General features: G+C 47.4%; 1 pseudogene; it reads left to right on the forward strand.

The window, feature by feature from the left end:
* The first annotated feature begins 10,062 nt into the window (after window positions 1-10,062).
* On the forward strand, window positions 10,063-24,111 carry LOC136382874 (transcription initiation factor TFIID subunit 9-like; annotated as a pseudogene).
* Window positions 24,112-24,128: the final 17 nt, after the last annotated feature.

Here is a 24,128-nt window from a genome sequence, read left to right on the forward strand (position 1 = left end):
TTGAAATGCAGTGTAGAAAAAGCACTTCTAATGCTGTTACAACCACAGAAATCAAGTATCAGTCTATCTGGAATCCATGCCATTACAGATGATATTTCTGTCCTTTTTTGGTGGGGAACTTACGATGCCATGGGTATTAAAAAGGTCAAGAAGGTGACTATATATAATCACCTGTCATAAAACTAGTCTTCGTGCCCTGGCCGGTTGGCTCAGCGGTAGAGCGTCGGCCTAGCGTGCGGAGGACCCGGGTTCGATTCCCGGCCAGGGCACACAGGAGAAGCGCCCATTTGCTTCTCCACCCCTCCGCCGCGCTTTCCTCTCTGCCTCTCTCTTCCCCTCCCGCAGCCAAGGCTCCATTGGAGCAAGGATGGCCCGGGCGCTGGGGATGGCTCCTTGGCCTCTGCCTCAGGCGCTAGAGTGGCTCTGGTCTCAACATGGCGACGCCCAGGATGGGCAGAGCATCGTCCCCTGGTGGGCAGAGCGTCGCCCCTGGTGGGCGTGCCGGGTGGATCCCGGTTGGGCACATGCGGGAGTCTGTCTGACTGTCTCTCCCTGTTTCCAGCTTCAGAAAAATGAAAAAAAAAAAAAAAAAAAACCAAACAAAAAAAAACTAGTCTTCGTGTATTAGTAGGTAGCATGGCCCGCTGAGGTGGGGGTAGCAGGGCCAGGATGACCACCTAAACTATTCTTTTGGAGGTAGGTTGGTCAGCATGCAAAGACAACAGAGCTCAACACCCAGGACCACCTCTTGGTCTGAATAGACATCATGCACAGGCCAGATCTGCCCGCCAAACTTTCCTGGGCTACATTTACTGTGCCATATCTCAGATGTTGCTGCCTGGAATTTTATTTTTAAGAGACTGGTACACAACTGGGCTGTAGTACTGGAAGTTGCAGTTCATGTGTCATTTGGCCTCTGGTCTAAAGTTTTGTCTAGAATATTTGGGGGCAGAATCCATTGTAATATGGCAGTGTGTGGAGGTGGTGGCCAATCTACTGAACTGATTTTGACTAATGACAAACCTCTTTTTAAGAAGGTGAAAAGGAGGGAAATGTCCCAAAGATGAATGTGCTCTTCAAATACTGTCTAAAGAAGACATGGGACCTGAAATCATGAAATTCTTGAATCTTCATGTATCCCTCCTCACAGCCCAGTCTGTGCGTCACCTTTCACTCTGTGTTTCTGTTGTACTTACCCAGTGAAAGATTTGTCTCTTGTGCCCCATCCTACCAAAAACAGTTATTTAGAGTTTAGGAGGAAAGAATTTCTTTAAAAAGAAAAAGTAAATGTTCTGTTTTTATGGAAAAAAAAAACCAAACAACTGCCAATTCATGCTTCGTCCAGCAGTAAAGGGGCCCATCCCACTTGTTACAACGGGTGAAAAGTGGACAAAAAGCTGCATATGCTGTAGAACTTCTTTGTAAATTATGTGAAAATAGATGAGAACATAACCCAATATGTTAACATAGTGCCCTAACTGGGTGTTTGAGGGTTACGGGTGATCTCATTGTCTTCTTTATACTTTTGTATATTTTATACATTTCCTAAATCAGGGGTCCCCAACCTTTTTACACAGGGGGCCAGTTCACTGTCCCTCAGACCACTGGAGGGCCGGACTATAAAAAAACTATGAACAAATCCCTATGCACACTGCACATATTTTATTTTAAAGTAAAAAAACAAAACAGGAACAAATACAATATTTAAAATAAAGAACAAGTAAATTTAAATCAACAAACTGACCAGTATTTCAATGGGAACTATGCTCCTCTCACCACCAATGAAAGAGGTGCCCCTTCCGGAAGTGCGGTGGGGGCCGGATAAATGGCCTCAGGGGGCCGCATGCGGCCCGCGGGCTGTAGTTTGGGGACTCCTGTCCTAAATAGTATGTGTATTACTTTTCAAATTAAAAAAAAAAAGATTTATTTATTTTATTTTATTTATTTTTTTTTTTTAAAAGATTTTATTTATTAATTTTTAGAGAAGAGAGAGAGAGAAGTAGGGAAGGAGCAGGAAGCATCAACTCCCATATGTGCCTTGACCAAGAAAGCCCAGGGTTTTGAACCAGCGACCTCAGCATTCCAGGTTGACGGTTTATCCACTGCGCCACCACAGGTCAGGCCCAGATTTATTGATTTTAGAGAGAGGAGACACAGAGAGAGAGAGAAGGCGGGAGGGGCGAGGAGTGGGAAGCATCAACTCAAGAGTTGTTTCTTGTGTACACCTTGACTGGGCCAGCCTGGGGTTTCGAACCAGTGACCTCAGCGTTCCACGTCAAAGGTTTATCCACTGCGCCACCATAGGCCAAGCTATGTGTATTACTTAAAAAAAAATTCTTTGAGCAGGAAAATATGGCAGGAGAAGTGCTTTGCTCAAGTTAAACTGTGCTGTTGTTCCAGGTCTGTGATGGACACTCATCCCGGACTCGCCCCACGCCCTGCTGGGCCTCAGCTCGCTCACCTGGGAACTGCAGCTGCTTCTCAGTGCCCGAGCTCATTACAATTACCAGGGACTTTAAAACATACCCCCCCCCCCCCAGTCCCACTCTACACTAATGGAATTCGCATTGGGAGGCATGGATGGAGCCTGGAAACGAGTGTTTTAAAAAGTGACCCGTGTGCCCTAAGGTGCAGTTTGGATGAGCCCCTGAACCAAAGGACCTAAGGGAGGCGGTAGGGCCAGTAGTCAGGACCACCATCTCAGCCGCCTGGCCTGTGCAGGTTCGCATTGGATTCAGACAGTTGGTAAGAAATCAATGGAACCAAGAACTGGTGGGCCATTTTCCTTTAATCCTAGCTCGCATCCGGCGGGCGAGAAAATACACACAGCAGGAAAACACTTCCCTTTCTATTCAAGGCTCCCAAAGCCACTGGTCATTCGAGTTTCCTAGAATCAAAGGCTTCCACCTCACCAGTCTTATTCACCTGTTCCCCATCTCCTTCTCCTCCAGAAACTGGCTTCTCCTTCCCCCATTCTGCCATTTTGGCTGCCTCCTCCCCTCCACGTGGCCTCTCTCTCTCCTGCTGCCTCATGGGCCCTGCTTTCTTCAAGAACGTGGCCACTCTCCCTAAAATGGCCTCCTAGCTCCTCCTTTTAAAAACTTTTGGTGTGAAAGCCCTCCCTCAACACACATTAGTATAACCAAGCCCCTTCCCAAGCAAGAAGGGCATTTAGCTGTGTCACGGGACAGCATCACCACGTGAGAGCAGTGTTCATCTTTAACAGAATGAGCAAAATATAGTTTATCTGCCCGCCAGAGGCACTGAATGCCACGCTGCAGACTTTACCCCAGGGTGGAGGGGAGCTGCGGTGCTCTGGGGCGGGAGGGAGCAGGAGGAACACCTATCCGTGTATGCGGCCCCCTAGCCGCAGGCAGAAGGTGATCTGATTCACATCCCCCAACGTCTACAGTGAGTCAGAGCCAAACGGGAGCCTGCCTCTCACTGGGCAGCCACTTCCTCCGCGATTCCACGCTGAGACAGCAGGATGGTGACCCCGGCAGCAGTGGCTGGCTCTGGCCCGCCCTTCCCGTGTTGGGGCAGCAAAACCGGTGGTCCCCTTTCTGGGAGTCTGTGGTTGAGGAGAGGGGCGTGGATGTGGGGCAGGAGAGAGGAGGCTGAGGCCTGCCCCTGGGCCAGCGGGAAGCTGCCACCTCACCCTGGCGGGCTCCCAGCCTCCACAGAAGCCTGGAGATCAGGGCAATTGAATCCTTTGCTCCTCTGCTCTGGCTGTTTCTGTGGGAGGGGGTTGGGCCGCGGCTGGTTCCCTCAGCAACGGGCCTGGCCAGGCTCCACCGGAGGAAGGCCCCAGCGGGGAGCAGCAGTGGGGGAGGGAGGGGCCGCCTCTCCAGGGCCTGCCCTCCTCAGAGGTGGTGGGCACCGGGCACCCCAGAGCCCCGGGTTCCAGAGGGAGGAGGAGCTCTGAAGGTCCTCAGCCCCTCCCTGAAAGGAGGACGAGGCCAGAGAGGGGCCTGTGGACACAAGGGAGCTCATTGTTCACGGGCTGCAAGGGGAGGAGGTGTTAGAAAGAGGACGGTGACTGTCCCTTTGACGGAGGAGGAGACCAGCCCTGGACACTCCTGCTTGGCTGCCCGGCCTGGCTCTCTGCCCAAGTCCTCACGCTTGGCACTTTCTGACCGGCCTGTCAAAACAGCGAGGGGCTCTTGTTAGCATTTCTGTTTCCTGGGATTCTCAAAGTCTTCTCCCTCCAAAGTCCCCTCCTCTGCAGGACTGTCATCCGCGACCGCTCTGTCTTATGTCCCTATTTGGCCTTGGTGTGTGCTCCTCCTGCTTCGTTCAGGCCTTGTACTGCATCTGTCCCCAGGGCCTTTCTTCTTCCCACTTAGCTTTCCCCTCTCCTCTCTCTCTCTCCCTCTCTCTGTCTTTCTCTCTCTCTCTCTCTCTCTCTCTCTCTCTCTCTCTCTCTCACACACACACACACACACACAGAGCAAAAACACAGGGAAGTTTCTGATCCTCTTTTCTACCAGGATAATGGGAGTTCAGATGGCCTTGCAGGGGCCCGTAAAAGCACCCAGGTTAAAGACATCAGCGAACTTTGTGAAGGAGACACAGGAACTAGAAAGGTTCCATCACCAGTCACTCTTAGATCTCCTGGTCCTACTCGGGGTGGTGAACACACAACACAAGATACAGATGATGTATATATTATAAAATGGTATACCAGAAATCTGTGTAATTTTATCACCCCAATAAAAATTAAAAAAAAAAAAAATCCCTTGGCCTGACCCGTGGTGGCGCAGTGGATAAAGCATCGACTGGAACGCTGAGATCGCCGGTTCAAAACCCTGCACTTGTCTGGTCAAGGCACATTAGGGAGTTGATGCTTTCTGCTTCTCCCTCCTTTCTCTCTCTCACTCTCACTCTCTCTCCTTTCTAAAATGAATAAAAAATAAAAAAAATAGAACCCTTGGTATTTAAAGTTGTGAGAGCTTCCAGATCTAGATTTTATAGTGACCACTTTTCCCAACCCTACTCCCCAAGGAGTAATCATGTGATTTAATTAAGTCCCTAAAAATAAAATAAATATCTTCTGGAGGGATAACTTGCTGTTTTCAGTAATTCTCATAATGCCATTTCTGTAGGCATCATTGATCCAGCCTGGTAAACGTCATGGCACTGAGTGTCACACTGAAGAGACTCGGTCACCCATTTCAGGTGGTGCCTCATTCTTGTGGCCTGCATCACCAAACAGGGAGGAACATACCCAGGGTCATGTAGAAGAGAGCATGGACACCCATGTGTCCCCACTCCTCAGACCTGCTCCCTTCCCCCCGCATAAATAGCAACTCTCCAGTTCACTCGCTGCAGGGAGGAATGGGACGCTGGACCAGTCTCTCCAGTTCACTCGTTGCAGGGAGGAATGGGACGCTGGACCAGTCTCTCCAGTTCACTCGTTGCAGGGAGGAATGGGACGCTGGACCAGTCTCTCCAGTTCACTCGCTGCAGGGAGGAATGGGACCCTGGACCAGTGTCTCCAGTTCACTCGTTGCAGGGAGGAATGGGACCCTGGACCAGTGTCTCCAGTTCACTCGTTGCAGGGAGGAATGGGACGCTGGACCAGTGTCTCCAGTTCACTCGTTGCAGGGAGGAATGGGACGCTGGACCAGTGTCTCCAGTTCACTCGTTGCAGGGAGGAATGGGACGCTGGACCAGTGTCTCCAGTTCACTCGTTGCAGGGAGGAATGGGACGCTGGACCAGTCTCTCCAGTTCACTCGTTGCAGGGAGGAATGGGACGCTGGACCAGTGTCTTTCTTACAACAGCAAAGCTGTCCTCAGACCACCCAGATGCCCATGAAGCACTAGCTTCCCCAGGCTTCACTTTCAACTTCTGAAAAGTAGCGTTGTGTGGGTTAAGAGGATTCATCCGTGTTCAGTGTTTAGCACACACCAGGTGCACAGTAATAAAAATAATACTTTGACCTAGTTGTCTTGGGAATGTGCCTGTGTAATTACCATGGCTCACAATAAATTAGTGCACAAGGATTATTAACCTTGATTTACAGATATAGACATGGGAGCTCAGGCAGTTTCCATAGTTTGCCCAGGATCACTTAGCCAGTTGGATGGCACCATCTGGATTTGAACTCAAGCGCTCAGCAACACACACGCCCTTTCCAAAGCATGGACTGCCTCTGCTGCCTCCTGACAGTATTATAATTGCTTTGCCTAACCTGGGTCCCTGGAGGTTTGTACTATGGAGACAAGTCCATTATGTGAGTGCATTTCAAAACTGCTGGAGGCGTCCTTCAGTGGATGGCTTTTAATGCCTATTAAGCAGGTGGGGAAAGAAGAAGATCAATGAATAGTGATGCTGTTGTTCTTGTGTAGGTCTTGCCGTCTGACCATACGGCTCAGGTTCCAGACAAGGCTGGAGTTGAAAGGCCTTTGAAGACAACTTCACACAAAGACGGAGGAGGTGGGACTGTGTGCTGGTGTGATTTTAGGGGGAGGGGTTCCTTCCTGTGTGTATCCTCCAGACCCAGAAGGTCTAATATAAAATATGCCTGAAGAGCCTGAAACCAGGTGGTGGCACAGTGGATAGAACATTGGACTGGGACGCGGAGGACCCAGGTTCAAAACCCCAAGGTTGCCAGCTTGAGCGTGGGCTCATCGGGTTTGAGCAAGGCTCATCAGCTTTAGCCCAGGTCACTGGCTCGATCAAGGGGTTACTTGGTCTGCTGGAGCCCCATGGTCAAGGCAAATATGAGAAAGCAATCAATGAACAACTAAGGTGCCGCAACGAAGAACTGATGCTTCTCATCTCTCTCCCTTCCTGTCTGTCCCCATCTGTCCCTCTCTCTGTCTCTATCACTAAAATAAAATAAAATGTGCCTGAAGAGCCAACATTAACCCTTTAAGCCAGGGGTCTCAAACTCAACTCAGCATGTGGGCTGCAGAGCAAGATCACAGCCGTTCAGCTGGCCGCACTAGGTCTACAAAAGGCAACTGTTACGCAACACTTTTCTCACTGCAGTTGAAAACAAAAAAAAATCAGTACAACAAGCACAATCGTACATGCAGTTTACTCAGTGTCACAAAACGACCAGAAACTGTAGTTCGCATCACAACTGCTGTTAACTAAGCTAATATCTAGCTAGGATGCTAGAGAAATGAAAAATACAAGTAGGCCCCTAGGCTTACTTAATTTTATCCAAAATATTTTGAACTTTGTGGATTAGTCTGTGGGCCGCACAAAATTGTTTGGTGGGCCGCATGCGGCCTGCGGGCCGTGAGTTTGAGACCCCTGGTTTAAGCAGTGAGTTTTTTTCATGCTTGTTGACCCCAGGAGTGAATTTTTCAAAAAATGAAATTAGTTCCAGTTCTATTAACTTAAAATCATGTTTGTTTGATAATCAATTTACAGAAACAAGAAGAATGTACATTTGCCTTTTTTTAATGTTGCCTTACACATTTTAAAAACAAATCAGTTGTACTCTGGATGGTCAGGAGGTACAAGGACATACATGAACGTTCGTACTACTCAAAGGGTTAAAGAATCATTCTCTGAAGTCTTTACTCATCTAGAACTGCCTTTCAAATGAATATGCTTACCAGAATGATGGGGCCATTTTCCTGGAAAGCAATTAAAGCATTGTCTAAAGCAGTGGTCCCCCACCCCCAGGGCCGCGGACCAGTACAGGTCTGTGGGCCATTTGGTACTGGTCTGCAGAGAAAGAATAAATAACTTACATTATTTCCATTTTATTTATATTTAAGTCTGAACGATGTTTTATTTTTAAAAAATTACCAGATTCCCTCTGTTCCATCCGTCTGACTCACTCTTGACGCTTGTCTCGGTCACGTGATACATTTATCCGTCCCACCCTAAAGGCCGGTCCGTGAAAATATTTTCTGACATTAAACTGGTCCGTGGCCCAAAAAAGGATGGGGACCACTGGTCTAAAGTTTAGGGCTGGAGAGGAATTGGTGGTGGTGGTTGTGGGGACTGCTAGAAAACACAGTGAGGGAGAGAATGAGGTAACAAAGGAAAGAGGACCTCATGTCTTCCCAAGGCATCTTGGGAAATAGCTTTGATTTGGTATTTGTTTTATGATCTCTTCCTGCTCCTCTCGGTTAATTTTTGACAAAGAATGGAAAAGAGGGACGATGGAGAAGGGGGGGGGGGGGTAGTGGGTAGATAAGAGGGAAATTGTATTTACCTCCAACCCGTGTGCACATCTATGCCTCATCAAACACACACACACACCCCAACACATACACTGCACCACAATGCGCACACCCCACACGTCACCACACACTTCCCCCCACCCTCCATACCCCCAAAGCACTTTTAGAGTAACAGTGCCACCTTGTGGCTACTTTGTGCAAAGACAACCCCTCAATCTTAACAAAATGAACACAAGTTGTGCTATTCTGCACTTACTCAGTCCCTCTTCTCCCTCCGGTTCTTTTCCGAGAAATTGAGCAAAACCATAAATGTACTTTCTGAGAAGAGCCCGACGGCATTCCCGGTGGCACTTGGGAGAGAAACTACTCAGAACACAGCTTCCAGACAAGTCCCTGCTGTCTTCCTACCTACCTTGGACCATGCTTATTTGGGAAAGAACCAGTAAGCAGAGGACAGTGAAGAAACATCTTGGTTTTAGGAACAGATTCCAGGCCCTGTGCCTTTTTTTCCTGCAAATTCCCAGAATAGCAGAGAACTGCCTAGCATCATTAATCATCAGTTTCTGCTCCTCTGACCCAAGCTTGGTCTCCCCAGTAACAGCCCATCTCACTTTGCTGCAATGCAAAGAAATGCCATCCATTCCCATCACGGAGTCCCCAGGCCTGTACAAGGAGCTCTTTCCATTGTTGGTGACGTTGGGGTCAAAGAAAACACATGCATGGGGCTTTCTGTGCCTCCCGGGAATCCACGGAGCCCAGGTCACAGGTGATCATTATCTCCCTAAATCAACGAGATCCGGTCTGTAACTGACATAACTCTACATGCCTGATGTATCATACGTGTTTTGTGATAGCAGCTGGGTAACTTACCATGTATGGAACGACATGCATGTAAACATCTAGAAGCTATGATTGGGGGGTGACACATTTTTAGGTGTTTTTGGGATTTAAAAAACACTCATTACAAGACATCAGTTTCCAACTGTGAGATTTTTTTTTTTTAATTTATGGATAAGTTCAAGGAGTTCTTTCCAAACGCTAACTCGTGAAGCATCACAAAATCACCGGGAAATGACTGGCTGGCCATTAATCTGAGTAATGTGGCATTAGAGCCAGGACAAGGAACAAGCAGTTCTTTGAAGCGCCCCCTCTCCGAGTCTGCAGTTAAAACTCCCCCATAAACAACCTGGCTTTGCACCGTACATTCTAGGTCAGGGAGACTGCTTATTTGCCCCAAGATGGAGAAGGAATAAAGTTCTGAGAAATAGTTCTGGATTAGTCAGTGAGCAGGACAACAGGGGAAAGAGTTGGGAGGCTCGCATCACCCCCTCTCCTCCTCCCCAGCGTTTGAGGAAGGCTGGATTCAGGTGGACCTAAGCCTCAAGAGAGTCTTCAGAGGAAGGAGGCAGATAGGAGAGCTGAAAGGAACACCAGGTGGGCTGGGGGGGGATCTACTTCCTGCCTTTCCAGCTTGATTGGCTACCCGTGTTTCTTGGCCCCTCCCCCCATCTCCAAGGAGCTTCCCTGCGAGCTCAGAGAACCAGATTTGGGGAAAAGAGTTCTCAGTAGCTATAGCTGGTTCTGAACACCTTCAAGCAATACAAAACCCCCGAATCAGCACCACTCTAAAGGAGGGTGCCTCACCTCCCTCAGAAAGGTAAGACAAGCAGATGGTACCCAGAACCTCCCAGATGATCCTAGTCCCAAATCTGTCCTGTTGTCAGATCTGGTAGTGGGTTTCCAGGACTGGACCTGGCCCGTCACTGTCTCTGCGTCACAGCATGAACTGTTGCCCACACAGCCCCCGAGCACACCAGATTTCTCACTGTCCAACCGGTATTGTGGCTTTGAGGTCCCCAGTGGAAGAGTCCACAGAAACCATGGTCCCTTGGGTCAGCACTGAGGTTACAATGACCATCACACCTGCCGACACCAGCTCAGCCATGGGTGTGCACAAAAAGAAGGCGCTGCAGGACTTAAGAAAAATCACACACAAGACACAATGGGTACGGGGATTCCCAGCCTCTAGGACTGAGAGCCCAGATCTCTGCAGCCTCATTGTATTTATTCGAGTCTTTGCTCATCAAGCAAATTTGCAGAGCCTGGGTGAAATTAGTCTACAATGGATTCAGGTGCAGAGAAAGAAGACCAACCAATGCCCCCCAGGCATGTAGGAAAATGGCTGTAGGGATCAGCTGCTTCCTATAAACAATCTTAGTAGGGCTTGCCTGCGTTCTGCCCCCACAGGACTTGGCGTTCCCAAGTCCACACCCAAGACTTGTCTCAAGGCTGTAATTTAATCTCTCAGGCATTTTCCTACAACACTCTCAGCATCCTGTCGCTCACTGTCCCTGGAACCCTGATTCCCCGCTCTCTTTTCCCTTCGAAGGGTGACTGGCTCCGTCTAGGCAATGTTTGGGACAGCCCCAAGTTTAGGACAAGCATGCTTTCCCTCTACAAAGCTTGGATTTTGCAACTTTAGACTCTTTCAACCCTTTGATTGTATGGGGAGAAAACAGTAGCCAGGGGTGTATCAGACAAGTCTGTTAGGCTGCCCGTAACATACGAGATGGGACTAATGCTAGGCTAAACTGTCTGGGGAGTCTCCCTCTCTGCACTGTTGACATTTGGGGCCAGATAATGCTTGGTGGTGGGGCTGTCCTGTGCATTGCAGGATGTTTTGCGACACCCCTGGCTTCTAACTCCCACATCAGCAATTCTCAACGCGGGGCAATACTCCTCGGAAGACGTTTGGCCATGTCTGGAGACGTTTTTGGACGTCAAAATTTAGGGTGATGCTACTGGCATGGAGTAGGCGGAGGCCAGGGGTACCCTGCTGCTAAAATACCCCCCAGTTCCCAGGACAGCTTCCCACTACCAAGAATGACCCACTCCCTGGCCTGACCTGTGGTGGCGCAGTGGATAAAGCGTCGACCTGGAAATGCTGAGGTCGCCGGTTCGAAACTCTGGGCTTCCCTGGTCAAGGCACATCAACTCCCATATGTATGGGAGTTGATGCTTCCAGCTCCTCCCCCCTTCTCTCTTCTCTGTCTCTCTCTCTCCTCTCTAAAAAAGAAAAAAAAAAAAAAAAAAAGAATGACCCGCTCCCCAATTTCAGTAGCTGGAGGTTGAGAAACCGTGGTTGAAAGAAATCCAACTGGACGTTGAAGTTGATCCAACAGGACGGGAGGAGAGTGACATCCCCCAAGTACAGAATGCATATGCTATTGTCTCTGCAAACCCTGGCTCCATGCCGATCAAGCCAGAAATAGTTTGTTTTAACTGATAAGTCCTGGATGAGCCAGCTCATTGGAGGTACTTCCTGGCAAAGGACCCAGAGGGGGCATGGGGCTGGAGAGAGGGCACACGCATGGTTCTAAGGATGGCCAGGAAGCACGGGAGGCAGATAACACACGCGGAAACCACCGACTGGGCAAAGGATCTGCAAATACCCACAGCCACGCAATGCGGCTGCATCTGGCAACGTGAACGCTGGTGTCAAGGCCGGAAACAAACAAAACAGACGCTGAAAAGGGGTGCGGACTTGGCCCACCCACCCGGGGCAGTGGGCGGGGTTGTCTCTACACGCGGCATCATTTGCTGTTTGAGATTCTATGTTCTTTTTATTTTTTAGTGCTCAACATCTGTGAAACACTCTTATCTGAAAGGACATTCGAAGTATCATCCACTCATACATTTGAGTAAAAGCAGGCCTCGATTATGAAAAACAAAGAACAAAGAGAGGGAATAAAGGAGAGTGTGTGCGTTTAGGCACGAATCCGCTGCCAGCGGGCGGCCGCTGGGCACTAATGGCTGGACATTTTGTTTGGTAAGTACAGTTAGCTGGTGAGAAACAAGCAGATGTGGGCTGTCACCAATTAGAGGAGCTCGGGGCCCTCCCCCCATCCTCTCCCCACAACAATGGGTGGGTACCGGTTGGGGGGGAAGGTCAGATACATCAAAAGCTAAAGACTGGAGAAGTTCATCAAATCACTGAGCGCTCAGCTGCGTGGTACACCGGGAATAATGTTGTTTTCAAACTTTTTTCACCATCCACTATGTTTTTTTAAAAAAATTATTGATTGATTTTAGAGAGACAGAAAGGAAGGGAGAGAAAAAGAGAGGGAGTGAAAGGGGAGGGATCGTTTGTTGTTCCACTTAGCTGTCCATTTGTTGGCTGTTTTCCACATGTACCCTGACTAGGGATCGAACCCACAACCTTGGTGTATGGGGACGACGCTCTTACCAACTGAGCTACCTGGCTGGGGCCTCACTGTCCACTATCTTGCATTTTTTTTTCCAAACTGCATTTTAAAGAACTAAGAGTAGCCCTGGCAGGGTAGCTCAGTTGGTTAGAGTTGATGCTTCCTGCTCCTCCCCCTCTTTTCTCTCTCCTCTCTAAAAATGAATAAAATCTAAAATAAAAAAAACCATTCTGGATTTTCTTAGCTCCTTGGGTGACATCCCCCCCCCCCCAAAGCATGCAGTAGAGGTGGGATGGTTGGTGAGCGAGTGTGATGTGAGTACTCCTGTGGTTGCGCCGACACCCCTCGTGAAAGTTGTCATGTGGAAATCAATTTACCCATCACAATGGGCAGATCAGGGGCAATTCTAGCCCATCAGGACCGGTGACTGTGACAGTGTCCCAGACGGGAAGCTCACCTTTCTACCACTCCCGACCCCACCCCCACCGCCACCCCCAGCACAGGAACGCCTGGTTTCTCTCATCGCTGCACACGCCAGCGCAGGGCCGGCCAAGGTGAGGTCATGAAAGCCACGCGCTGGAGCCAGGCTGCGGGGGGCCACATCCAGGCTTCACGGACAGCTTCCTCTGTGGCCTCAGGCCAGCGGCCAGCTTCAGCTTCCTCCTGTGACAGGCACAGGACAGCACTTCCCTCTCAAAGGCCCGATAAGCAAAGCAGTTAGTATGACGCCAGGCTCACCAAAGGTGTACCCACTGTTAGTATTGGGGTTCAGGGTCTTGCTTGCATTGTAGCTTCTGTCTGGCCAATGCACGGGGAAGGTGTGGGGGCAGATAGGGTTGAAATGTGTAGGATATAACGTCTCCCACCGCTCCCCTGCCCCTAGCTCCCAGGGCAGAGTTGTTCCGGATATTCACAGGTGCCCAGTGGCTTGAAAAACCTCTCAAACCCACCACGTTCTTCTCGGGGAAATTATTCTCGGGGCCTCTGCCTTTTCTTGGAGGCTCACTTGAGGCATCGCCCTCTGCCGCAGGTGCTGTACAGGAGAAATCACGATAAAAATGTAGCGTGGGAACAATGTGAATACACTTAACATTATTGAACTATACACTTCAAATGGAAAAGATGGTACAGTCTTATGTATATTTTACCACAATTAAAAAAAATCATAAAAAATAAAAGTAGAGTGGGCAGGACCTAAGACCTTCAACCATGATTGACACTCAATTTAAAAATTTTTTTAATTTTTTTAATTTTTAATTTTATTTATTCATTTTTAGAGAGGAGAGAGAGACAGAGAGAGAGAAGGGGGGGAAGAGCTGGAAGCCTCAAATCCCATATGTGCCTTGACCAGGCAAGCCCAGGGTTTCGAACCAGCGACCTCAGCATTTCCAGGTTGATGCTTTATCCACTGCGCCACCACAGGTCAGGCGACACTCAATTTTAAGAGGAGTAAATCCTGGGTCACATCTCCTTCCTCTTCTTAATTAATTTTTACTTAGGGTCCCATCTTCTGGGAAGCCTTCTGCATTCCTTCTGTATTTCTGGCTGGATGTGGAAGTTTCAAAGTTCAGCTGGAACTGTAGGCTCTTTTGCTCCTGTGCCCTGACCCCTCCCAAGAGGGACCCCAGGTGGGCAGGAGGCAGGAGCCTCCCTCAGATGGTTCAGTGACACGTGGCCAAGCCCATGCTCAGGACTGTGGGTGCTTCTCATGGTGTCTCTATGCTGTCTGGACCAGGGTCGCGGGGGAGAGAGGACAGGAGGCGAGACAGGAGCAGCCACTGCAGGGACTGGCTCACAGCTTGGCTGCGCCTGACTGCCAACCAAAGGCCCCGGCAGCCTTTCCTTACGCGTTCCTCAGGTCCCCTGGCCCTCCTGCGGCTCCCCGTGCCTCCCTTGTCATGGCGGTAAATCACAGGCTGGATGAGTGGGCCCTGAGTGTGTGTAAGCTCCAGGTTGTAAAAACACAAAATTGCTCCATGGTGCATTCTACCCACACAGACTTGGCAATGTGCAAATTGGCTCCCCAGACCTGAGAGCCAAAGACAAACTCTAGCCTGTGCTGCCCTCTGCTGGTAGTCTCAGCTCATAGCCTCCCCAGGCCTCAGCCAGAGGGAAAATCCAAGGTCCGCCAGGCCTGGCAGGAAGGAGCAGGAGCAGGCCTAGGAGGCCTGCAGGAGAGCCAGCAGTCCTGAAAGGGGTACCTTGAATCTCCGCAGGTCCCCACACAGGTGCTCTGCTGGTCCCTCCCTGCTGGGGCCCGAGCGTTTCTCACTGGTTTGCCCCCTCCTCTGGGATGGTGCAGGCTGGCACTGTTAATAGCAAGCCATTTTCAGATTACCTGGACTGTGCTCTCTCCCCTTTTGGGCAAGGTGAGCTTCAACTGTCCCCGAGGTGGGCTCTGGCCCCTAGCCTCCCTGGGGGTGTGGCCTTCCCCTGCTTGTTCCTCCGGGGTGCACCCTGTCATTGGCCTGTCTTTCCGCCATTGCCACACGCCCCAAATTCCTTTCTAACATGGAGTTCTAGGTGTCCTGGCCACTTTCAGTCCCCATCTCTGCAAGGGTCTCTCTCAAGAGCTCCCTGTCTCCTGGCCACTCCCAGCTGACCCGACTTCCGGAACATGAACGCGGTGTGTCGTGCCCGTCTGACCTCCATCAAAGCCTGCCAATTGCCAAGAGGGCGATTACAAAACTTAGCATGCAATGCAGAGCCCGGCATGGTCTGGCTCTTACCACTGTATTCAGCTGGTCTTCCCTCGTCCCTACCGTGCTCACTAAACTGCCTTTGGTGTGAGTTGGCCGTCTACCCAGCTGGGCTTCTGCAGAGGGCAAGGGTGGGCCAGCTGACCCAGTGTGCTGCCCACCTGGCCTTTCCTGACAAACAGGCTTTGCTTGCCCGCTGGTGGCCATGCCACCACGTGCCTTGAAACCATATCCCTCCCAGGGCCACAACCAGGACAGGTGACACCAAAGTGTAAAATCTGGGTTTAAGAAACTTAATACCGGCCTGACCTGTGGTGGCGCAGTGGATAAAGCATTGACCTGGAATGCTGAGGTCACCGGTTCAAAACCCTGGTTTCCCTGGTCAAGGCACATATGAGAGTTGATGCTTCCTGCTCCTCCCTCCCCCTTCTCTCTCTCTCTCTCTCTCTCTCTCCTCTCTAAAAATTAATAAAAGTAGAAAAAAAAAAAAAGAAACTTAATACCTAGAATACCTAGTTAACAATAACGCATTCAAACGGGGGTATCAAATGGCGCCTGGCCTTGTTATTAGTGCCTACCAGCAAGCCTCATCTTGAGTGACACAGTCGATCTGAGGGCAAGGTTTTGGGCCATTGACCAACACTGCTGGTCAGTACTCGCTCATACGGACTTTGTCATTGGCAGCTCAGACAGACTGGCCTGTTAACTCTTCCTTTAACAGGGAGGCTAGAGGCCCTTACAGCTCAGTAGGGATTTTCCCCTCCCCTTTTTGTCAGGGTTGTAGGCTGCTCAGTCACCCAGCTGGTATGCAGAATGGCTGTGTGAGTGAGGGCAGACCCTCCAAGCAACGGTGACATCTGGTGAGTGGAGACCTGTGGTTTCTGGCTGGGAAACATTTTACGCGCAAACCAAAGCCAACCTGGGAGGGTTGTCTACAAACAGACAAAAGCAGAGTCATTCCAGGTGAAATAGAGGTGAGGAGCCCTACTTTCAGCCTTTCAGAGAGAAGCTGCTCTGGATAGTTTAAAAACCACCAGACTCCAGCCTGACCAGGCAGTGGCACAATGGATAGAGCGTTGGACTGGGATGTGGAGGACCCAGGTTTGAGACTCTTAAGGTCGCCAGCTTGAGCGCAGGCTCATCTGGTTTGAGCAAAGCTCACCAGCTTGGACTCAAGGTTGCTGGCTCGAGCAAGGGGTTACTCGGTCTGCTGAAGGCCTGAGGTCAAGGCACATATGAGAAAGCAATCAATGAACAACTAAGGTGTCCCAACGAAAAACTAATGATTGATGCTTCTCATCTCTCCCTGTTTCTGTCTGTCTGTTCCTATCTATCCCTCTCTCTGACTCTGTAAAAAATGAATAAATAAAATAAAAAAATAAAACCCACCAGACTCCGGTAGGAGGTCAACTGTTAGAACAGGAAATTGGAAAGGGAGACAAAGCCAGTTACCCAAACTGGGCACAGAGTAGGGGACAGTGAGGTCAGATGACAGCGTCAGCACCCGAGTCTGCCAGAAGGGGGAGACAGAGACACATGGAAGATAGTGTATAATAAAAATGACCACAGCCCTTAGGGAAGATGTCTTTTTTCATTTTTCTGAAGCTGGAAACAGGGAGAGACAGTCAGACAGACTCCCGCATGCGCCCGACCGGGATCCACCCGGCACGCCCACCAGGGGCGAAGCTCTGCCCACCAGGGGGCGATGCTCTGCCCATCCTGGGCGTCGCCATGTTGCGACCAGAGCCACTCTAGCGCCTGAGGCAGAGGCCACAGAGCCATCCCCAGTGCCCGGGCCATCTTTGCTCCAATGGAGCCTTGGCTGCGGGAGGGGAAGAGAGAGACAGAGAGGAAAGCGTGGCAGAGGGGTGGAGAAGCAAATGGGCGCTTCTCCTGTGTGCCCTGGCCGGGAATCGAACCCGGGTCCTCCGCACGCAAAAATATTTTTAAAAGGCCCTGGCCGGTTAGCTCAGTGGTAGAGCATCAGCCTGGCATGCAGGAGTCCCGGGTTCGATTCCTGGCCAGGGCATACAGGAGAAGCGCCCATCTGCTTCTCCACCCCTTCCCTTCTCCTTCCTCTCTGTCTCTCTCTTCCCCTCCCGCAGCCAAGGCTCCATTGGAGCAAAGATGGCCCGGGCGCTGAGGATGGCTCTGTGGCGTCTGCCCCAGGCGCTAGAATGGCTCTGGATTCAACAGAGCGACGCCCCAGATGGGCAGAAAATCGCCCCCTGGTGGGCATGCCGGGTGGATCCCGGTCGGGCGCATGCGGGAGTCTGTCTGACTGCCTCCTTGTTTCCAGCTTCGGAAAAATGCAAAAAAAAAAAAAAAAAAAAAAAAAAATTAAAAATATTTTAGACAGCGTTCCGTCAGAACTCTTGAGCATAATACAATATTACTAATTTTACGTTAACTACTTTGAAAATTCTTGGAATACGACCTGTGTCTTTCATAGAGGTGGTAAATTACTTTCTCTTTTAAAAATAATGTTTAAATATTTAAAAATATTTTTCATATACTTAGAATGAAATATTAAGCCACACTGTTCACATTCATATGCCATCACCACTGTTGGCTCTTTTTCCGCTTGGTGGAAAAACACCAAAATCAAGTTATTCAATTCAAGATGCCATTCCTTCTGTTTTCAGTGGAAGATGGTTGCTTGCAAACTTCAAATATTTGTATCTCTTAGACATGATTTTTTTTCTTTTCCTAAGTGAGAGGAGGGAAAATAGGCAGACTTCCACATGTGCCCCAACTAGGATCCACTTGGCAAAACCCCTCTAGGGCCGATGCTTGAATCAATTGAGCTATTTTTAGTGACTAAGCCTGATGCTCTCAGACCAGTCGAACTATCCTCAGTGCCTGGGGCCAATGTTCAAACAAATTGAGCCACTGGCAGGAGGGGAAGAAAGAGAAAAGGGGGAAAGGAAGGGGAAGAGAAGCAGATGGTAGCTTCTCTTGTGTGTCCTGACTGGGAATCGAACCCGGGATGTCCATACACCAGGCTGATGCTCTATCCACTGAGCTACCAGCCAGGTCCTTAGACACGATATTTAAAACCCCACCAAATATGAGCATTTAATGTCATCACTTTTGCATCTACTCAGCATTTATTACTCAACAATGACTGTGTACCTCTTCATTATTGGATACGAAGCAGCAGCATGGTGGAAAACATAACGGGGTTCTGTTCTGGGTTTGAGCCTTCCTGCCACTTGCCACTTGGGCTACCAGGGTCAGTTGACATCTTGGATTAGCCTAACAATTAGTTTATTCATCTCTGACTGCAAGGCAGAGTTAAATGAGACCCTGTGTATAAAACATTAGTTTGTAGCTTATAGAAAGTGACACGCCCTACCTCAAAGGCCTATTTGCCTCCCTTCTTTTGCACAAACATTTATGCCTTAAGCTCCCATAATATTGGTGAACCACTCATTTTACTAAAATAGTAGACACAAGCTGTCTTTCACCAAGTGAGTTTGGGTGGAATAGTGACCAGGACTCAGACTCCTCTTTAGGGAAGCCAAATTTTGTGTCTGTTGCTGAAATATTTTTCATGTTGTGAAATTGGAAACTAAAATAATGTACATTTATACAAATATCCTCATGTTCTGGGCATATTTTCTTTACTAATTTTATATATTATTCTGAGAACTCTGTCACATAATTCAGGAGAAAATATAGAAAAATATATGTTAGTTAGACCTGGATAAGATTCACAAAGTCAAACAAGGTCAACATGGATAAACGCACAAAAGTAATGTGTAATTTCCAGGTATTTGGCATCTGTTGACAATTAAAAGCAATGATAGTATATAAATACCAGGGGAAAATTCAAATAACAGGAAACCACAAAATTAACAGGCCTTTTGTTTAAAAAAAACCAACCAACACCCTTAAAAGTAAAAAAAGAAAATCAGATGTCATAGTGATATATTTTTTTTTGACAGAGAAAGAGACAGAGAGAGGGGCAGATAGAGAGAGACAGACAGGGAGAGAGATGAGAAGCATCAATTCTTCATTGGGGCTCCTTAGTTGTTCACTGACTGCTTTCTCATATGTGCCTTGACTGGGGGGCTACAGCAGAGCCAGTGACCCCTTGCTCAAGCCAGTGACCTTGGGCTCAAGTTGGTGAGCCTTGCTCAAACCAGATGAGCCCACACTCAGGCTGACGACATCAGGGTTTCGAACCCGGGTCCTCTGCATCCCAGTCCGATGCCCTATCCACTGCGCCATGGCCTGGTCAGGCCCAAAGTAATATTTAAACTTGTGTCGATTTTGTGTCAATATATCAATATCTGAGCTGTGGCTACATGATTGACCTTTAATGAGTCTGACAAGTCAAAAGACTGGTTTGTGATGAGACCACCACATTGTTGCTTCACGTGCGAGTCAGACACATGAAAATAAACACTGGAGACTGAAGATGTGGGAAGTCGGAGGGGCTTTTCCATCAGTCTTCTCTACAGACTGCCTTTCCTAAGGGTGTGCTGCCCCTCTATTCATTTAACCCATTCATCTCTAGACAGATAACACTTTGATGATTTGTATGCATATGATCACATCTATTGATAGTTGATTTTTCTTAAATTAGGAAACATCTAACTTATAACTACTACTTTAAAATTTTTAGTTACTGTACAGGGAATACCCCTTCCCCAGAATCAAATACTAACTTTGGATTTGAATGAAACTTTACTATCCTAATCAAGTCCTCAATTTAGAATTAGCATTGAAAGGTTGCATGGACTAAATTCCACTGGAGTATATAAATCCTATGCTAATATTACAGAGCAAATGGTATAAGAGATTCAAGTAAAATAAAGGCAATGGCTGACAGAAAAGACAAAAAATATAACATTTTTTCAGTTATTGAAAAGTTTCAAAATGATAAATATGTTTAGTTTAAAAATTCAAATATATGCCCTGGCCAGTTGGCTCAGCAGTAGAGTGTTGGCCTGGCGTGTGGAAGTCCCAGGTTCGATTCCCTGCTAGGGTACATAGGAGAAGCACCTATCTGCTTCTCCACCCTTCCACCTCCTTTCTCTCTCTTTCTTCCCCTCCCGCAGCCAAGGCTCCATTGGAGCAAAGTTGGCCCGGGCACTGAGGATGGCTCCATGGCCTCCACCTCAGGTGCTAGAATGGCTCTGGTTGCAGCAGAGCAACACCTCAGATGGGCAGAGCATCACCCCCTGGTGGGCATGCTGGGTGGATCCCAGTTGGGCGCATGTGGGAGTCTGTCTCTCAGCTTCTCTGCTTCTCACTTCAGAAAAATACAAAAAATTTTTTTTCAACTATACAAGAGTATAAAGTGAAAGTCCTGTTACCTTACCCAACTTTTAGCCCTACTTCCTACCACAGCTTAATCAAATATGGAAGCTATTAGCTAGATGTGGCTATTTAAATTAAAACTAAAATAAAAAAATTCAGTTCCATGCACTAGCTGTATTTTGACCACTGAGTGACCACATGGTGTTAGAGGCTACCATAAAAAATATGCAGACAAGACATACCCATATCACAGACAGTCCACTGGACCGTTCACTGGTTACTGCTCTATAATAACCATAATTAAGCACTAGCATTTATATATATATGTATATGTCCTATTATAAGAGTTCTTTATATATTACAGATACAAGTCCCTTACCAGATATGACTTCTCAAAAATGTTTTCCCATTCTGTGGCTTGTCCTCTCACTTTCTTGATAGCATTCTTTCAAGCATAGAAGTTAATTTTGAAGATGTCCAATGTTTCCCCCCTTTGTTGCTTGTGTTTTTGGTGTTGTATCTAAGAAACTATTGGTTAGCCCAAGATCACAAAGATTTACGTTTTCTTTTTAAAAGTGTTTTATAGTTTTAGCTCATATATTGAGGTTTATGATCCATTTTGAATTAAAATTTGTATATGGTATAAGCATGTGGCTTTGTGGTTTTCCTAGGACTTTCTGTTGACAACTCCTTCACTGAATGGTATTGGTAACCTTGTCAAAACATCAATTCACTGGGGGAGTTAGGAGCCTTCTGGTTCTGAGCCATCTGTTCATTTTGAGCTATCCTGAGACAGCATTTGGACCACAGCATGGCTCACACAATTGTTTGGCTTCATTACTTATGGGCAGGGAGACTGGTAAGAGGTAACAGATAATTGTGTCTAGACTCTGCTTGAAGCCACCTCCTCTTTGGGCACTAGGACAACTTGCCCCCTCGACCCATCATTCTGTCTGTTCTCATTGCTTCCTCATCACTCTCACTCCCTTCAGTCCACACAGAATCTTTTTCTAGGCAGAGAATGGAAGAAAAAATCAATTCATAAACATATGGGTTTATTTCTAAACTCTAAAATTACATTCCCTTGATCTATACCTCTATCTTTATGCCAGTACCACACTGAGGACTGAAGCTTTGTAGTTGAGTTTTGAAATTGTTAAAATGTGAAGTCTTTAAGTCTTTCAACTATATTCTTTTTCAGTTGTTTTGGCTGTGAGTCCCTTACACTTCCATATGAATTTTATCCTCAGCCTGTCAATTTCTGCAAAAACGTCCCCTGGGATTTTGATGGGAACGGCATTGAATCTGGAAACCAATGTGGGCAACATTCCATTTTGGCAATGTTAAGTCTTTCAGTCCATGAACAAAGATGTCTTTCCATGTATTCAGGTCTTTTATTTCTTTCAAACATATTTTATAGTTTTATTCATCTTGCTGCTGCTGTGGGATGGTCAACACGCAATAGTACAGTGTACAGATGATGTGCAGATGTAGGACTGTGCACCTGAAACCGGTATGATTTTGTTAAGCAGTGTCGCCCCAACAAATTCAATAAAAAGGGGGAAAAAGCAAACAGAATGAAAAGAAATCAATTTCAGAATGTTCACTGCTAGTATAGAGATAAAACTGAAGAGCCATCGTGTTGAGGACCATGTTGCTTCCGAATATCCTGCTTATCTGTCCACCAGGGGTTGGAAAAACCATGCCAGACAAAGAGCTTGCATCCAGATCGGGACTGAAACGCACTAATGTGGGTGATTTAGCTCGAGAAGTTTGATATTGTGGAATCTGGCAGGATAGCTTCTCCCCAGAACATGCTGAAAGATGCAGAGATGATGGCACGAATCCTGAAGGCTATGAGGATTATAGAATTAGCCAAGATTTAGAAATCAGATACTGGACTTAGCCTTCTGATATGTGACTACAATTCTAGATAATGCAGAAATTCAGTCAAGCATTGCGGGGAAAGCTATGGACACCGATGACATGCGACTACAGTCCAGCATCGTGCTGATCAATCCTCTACCTCTCCTCCCCCAATGAGTGTTTATTAAATGTTGCAAGGCAAAGAAATCAAATGCCCTTGCCATTGACCAAGCCACATCCAAGCCCTAGACTGCCACCTGATCGATACTTCTGAACTGTTCCAAACTATAGACTTAAGTCTTTATAAAGAAAAATATCTACTTCTGTGGAAAGGACAACAGTTCCACAGTTAGTGTCAACTCAGCTGCAGGGAGACCAAAGACTCCCACATGTGGCACACCAACCCCACAAACGATGTCAGTTTCAACTGAAGTAGGGACTCAATGTCCCTCACAAGGCAAAGGTTTACAGTCCAGATGCTCACTTCGCAGACCCCAGCTGTACAAACATCAATTTCTGCAACATCAGCAGTTCAGAATGTTCTGAATGATCATTAACTAGGTCTAAAAACATTCTTATTGTCATCAATATGGTGTCAACATAAAAGACTGCCAATGCACCATCACATGCATTGAGAAGAAAATGGGCAGATGATGACTATGATCATCTGTAATCTAGCCCTGATATATGTAACACATATATATGTAACACATATTCAAAGGTCTTGAATCCTTTGTACTGAGAATGAAATGTTCATGCTGGAAGTTTTCAAGTTGTGTTTTAGAAAACCTTAATAGTATTTAATGAGTAAATATAATTACCAGAGTTTGTAACTGAGATGCATTTTCTTTAACAGAATTCATTATAGTTTTTCATTAGCCTTTAAGTGTAAAAAGTAAAGCTGTCATTCATCCAACCCCCCCCAAAAAAAAACCCCTCCCTGATTTTTGTATCTATCTATCTTGTAATCTGCTGAACTCATTTGATTTTATATGAATTACCTAGGACTTTCTGTGTAATGAGATGTCACCTGTAAATACATCTAGTTTTACTTTTTTCTTTCTCTTGCCCAATTGCCACGGTTGGAAGCTCGAGTACGATGTGGAATAGAAGTGGTGAGAAAGAACACCCTAGTTTTCTTCCTGATCTTAGGAGGAAAGCATTCAGCTTCCAGTCTGCTGCCGTGAACTGTGATGTTAGGTGTGGGCTTTTCATAGAAGCCCTTTCCCATGTTGAGGACGTGACTATTCTTATCATGAAAGGGTGCTGAGTTTTACCAAGTGCTTTTTTTGCATCGATCAAGACAACTGTGTGGTAATTTTATCCTTTATGAATATGATCCACAGTAGTCAGGATTCCCAATTTGTGACTTTGCTACTGTATCTGTTATCCCCAAATCAATCCTTGCAGCACGTGTATGATCACATGCAGACCTGTGAGGATCTGGAGTTCCCGGATGTGCATGCTCTCAGCTGAGTTTGAACACGGACAGTAATGCCTTCTGGTTCCCACTCTCCTACAGAGACCAGCAGAGGATGGAGAAGGTAGGGGCAGGCAGTGGAGCGCAAGAAGCTCGGGCCCTGGGGCCAGCTGAGCAGGTCTGAATTCCAACTTGGCTCCTGCTCGTGGGGCAGCCTTAGGCATGTCACCTAAAACCTCTGAACATCACTCTTTTGTACAATAAAGAAATATACGAGGAAAAATTGTTTTTAGGACTTAAGATCATGATATATTTGACATGCATGTGTGTAAATAGACACACACTTCCCCCAGGAGCTATGGCTCTATGTCCACTAAATCAGTATTGTTGGTGACTTTATAGGCTGTAAATACTGTGAATGAGATTTGCATATGACATTGATTTTTTGAATGTTAAACTAACGTTGCATTCCTGAGACAAATCTCATTTGGTCACGGTGTATAATCTTTTTTATA

Source organism: Saccopteryx leptura, chromosome 11 (assembly GCF_036850995.1).
Source record: "Saccopteryx leptura isolate mSacLep1 chromosome 11, mSacLep1_pri_phased_curated, whole genome shotgun sequence".
In the NCBI taxonomy this organism is placed as follows: domain Eukaryota; kingdom Metazoa; phylum Chordata; class Mammalia; order Chiroptera; family Emballonuridae; genus Saccopteryx; species Saccopteryx leptura.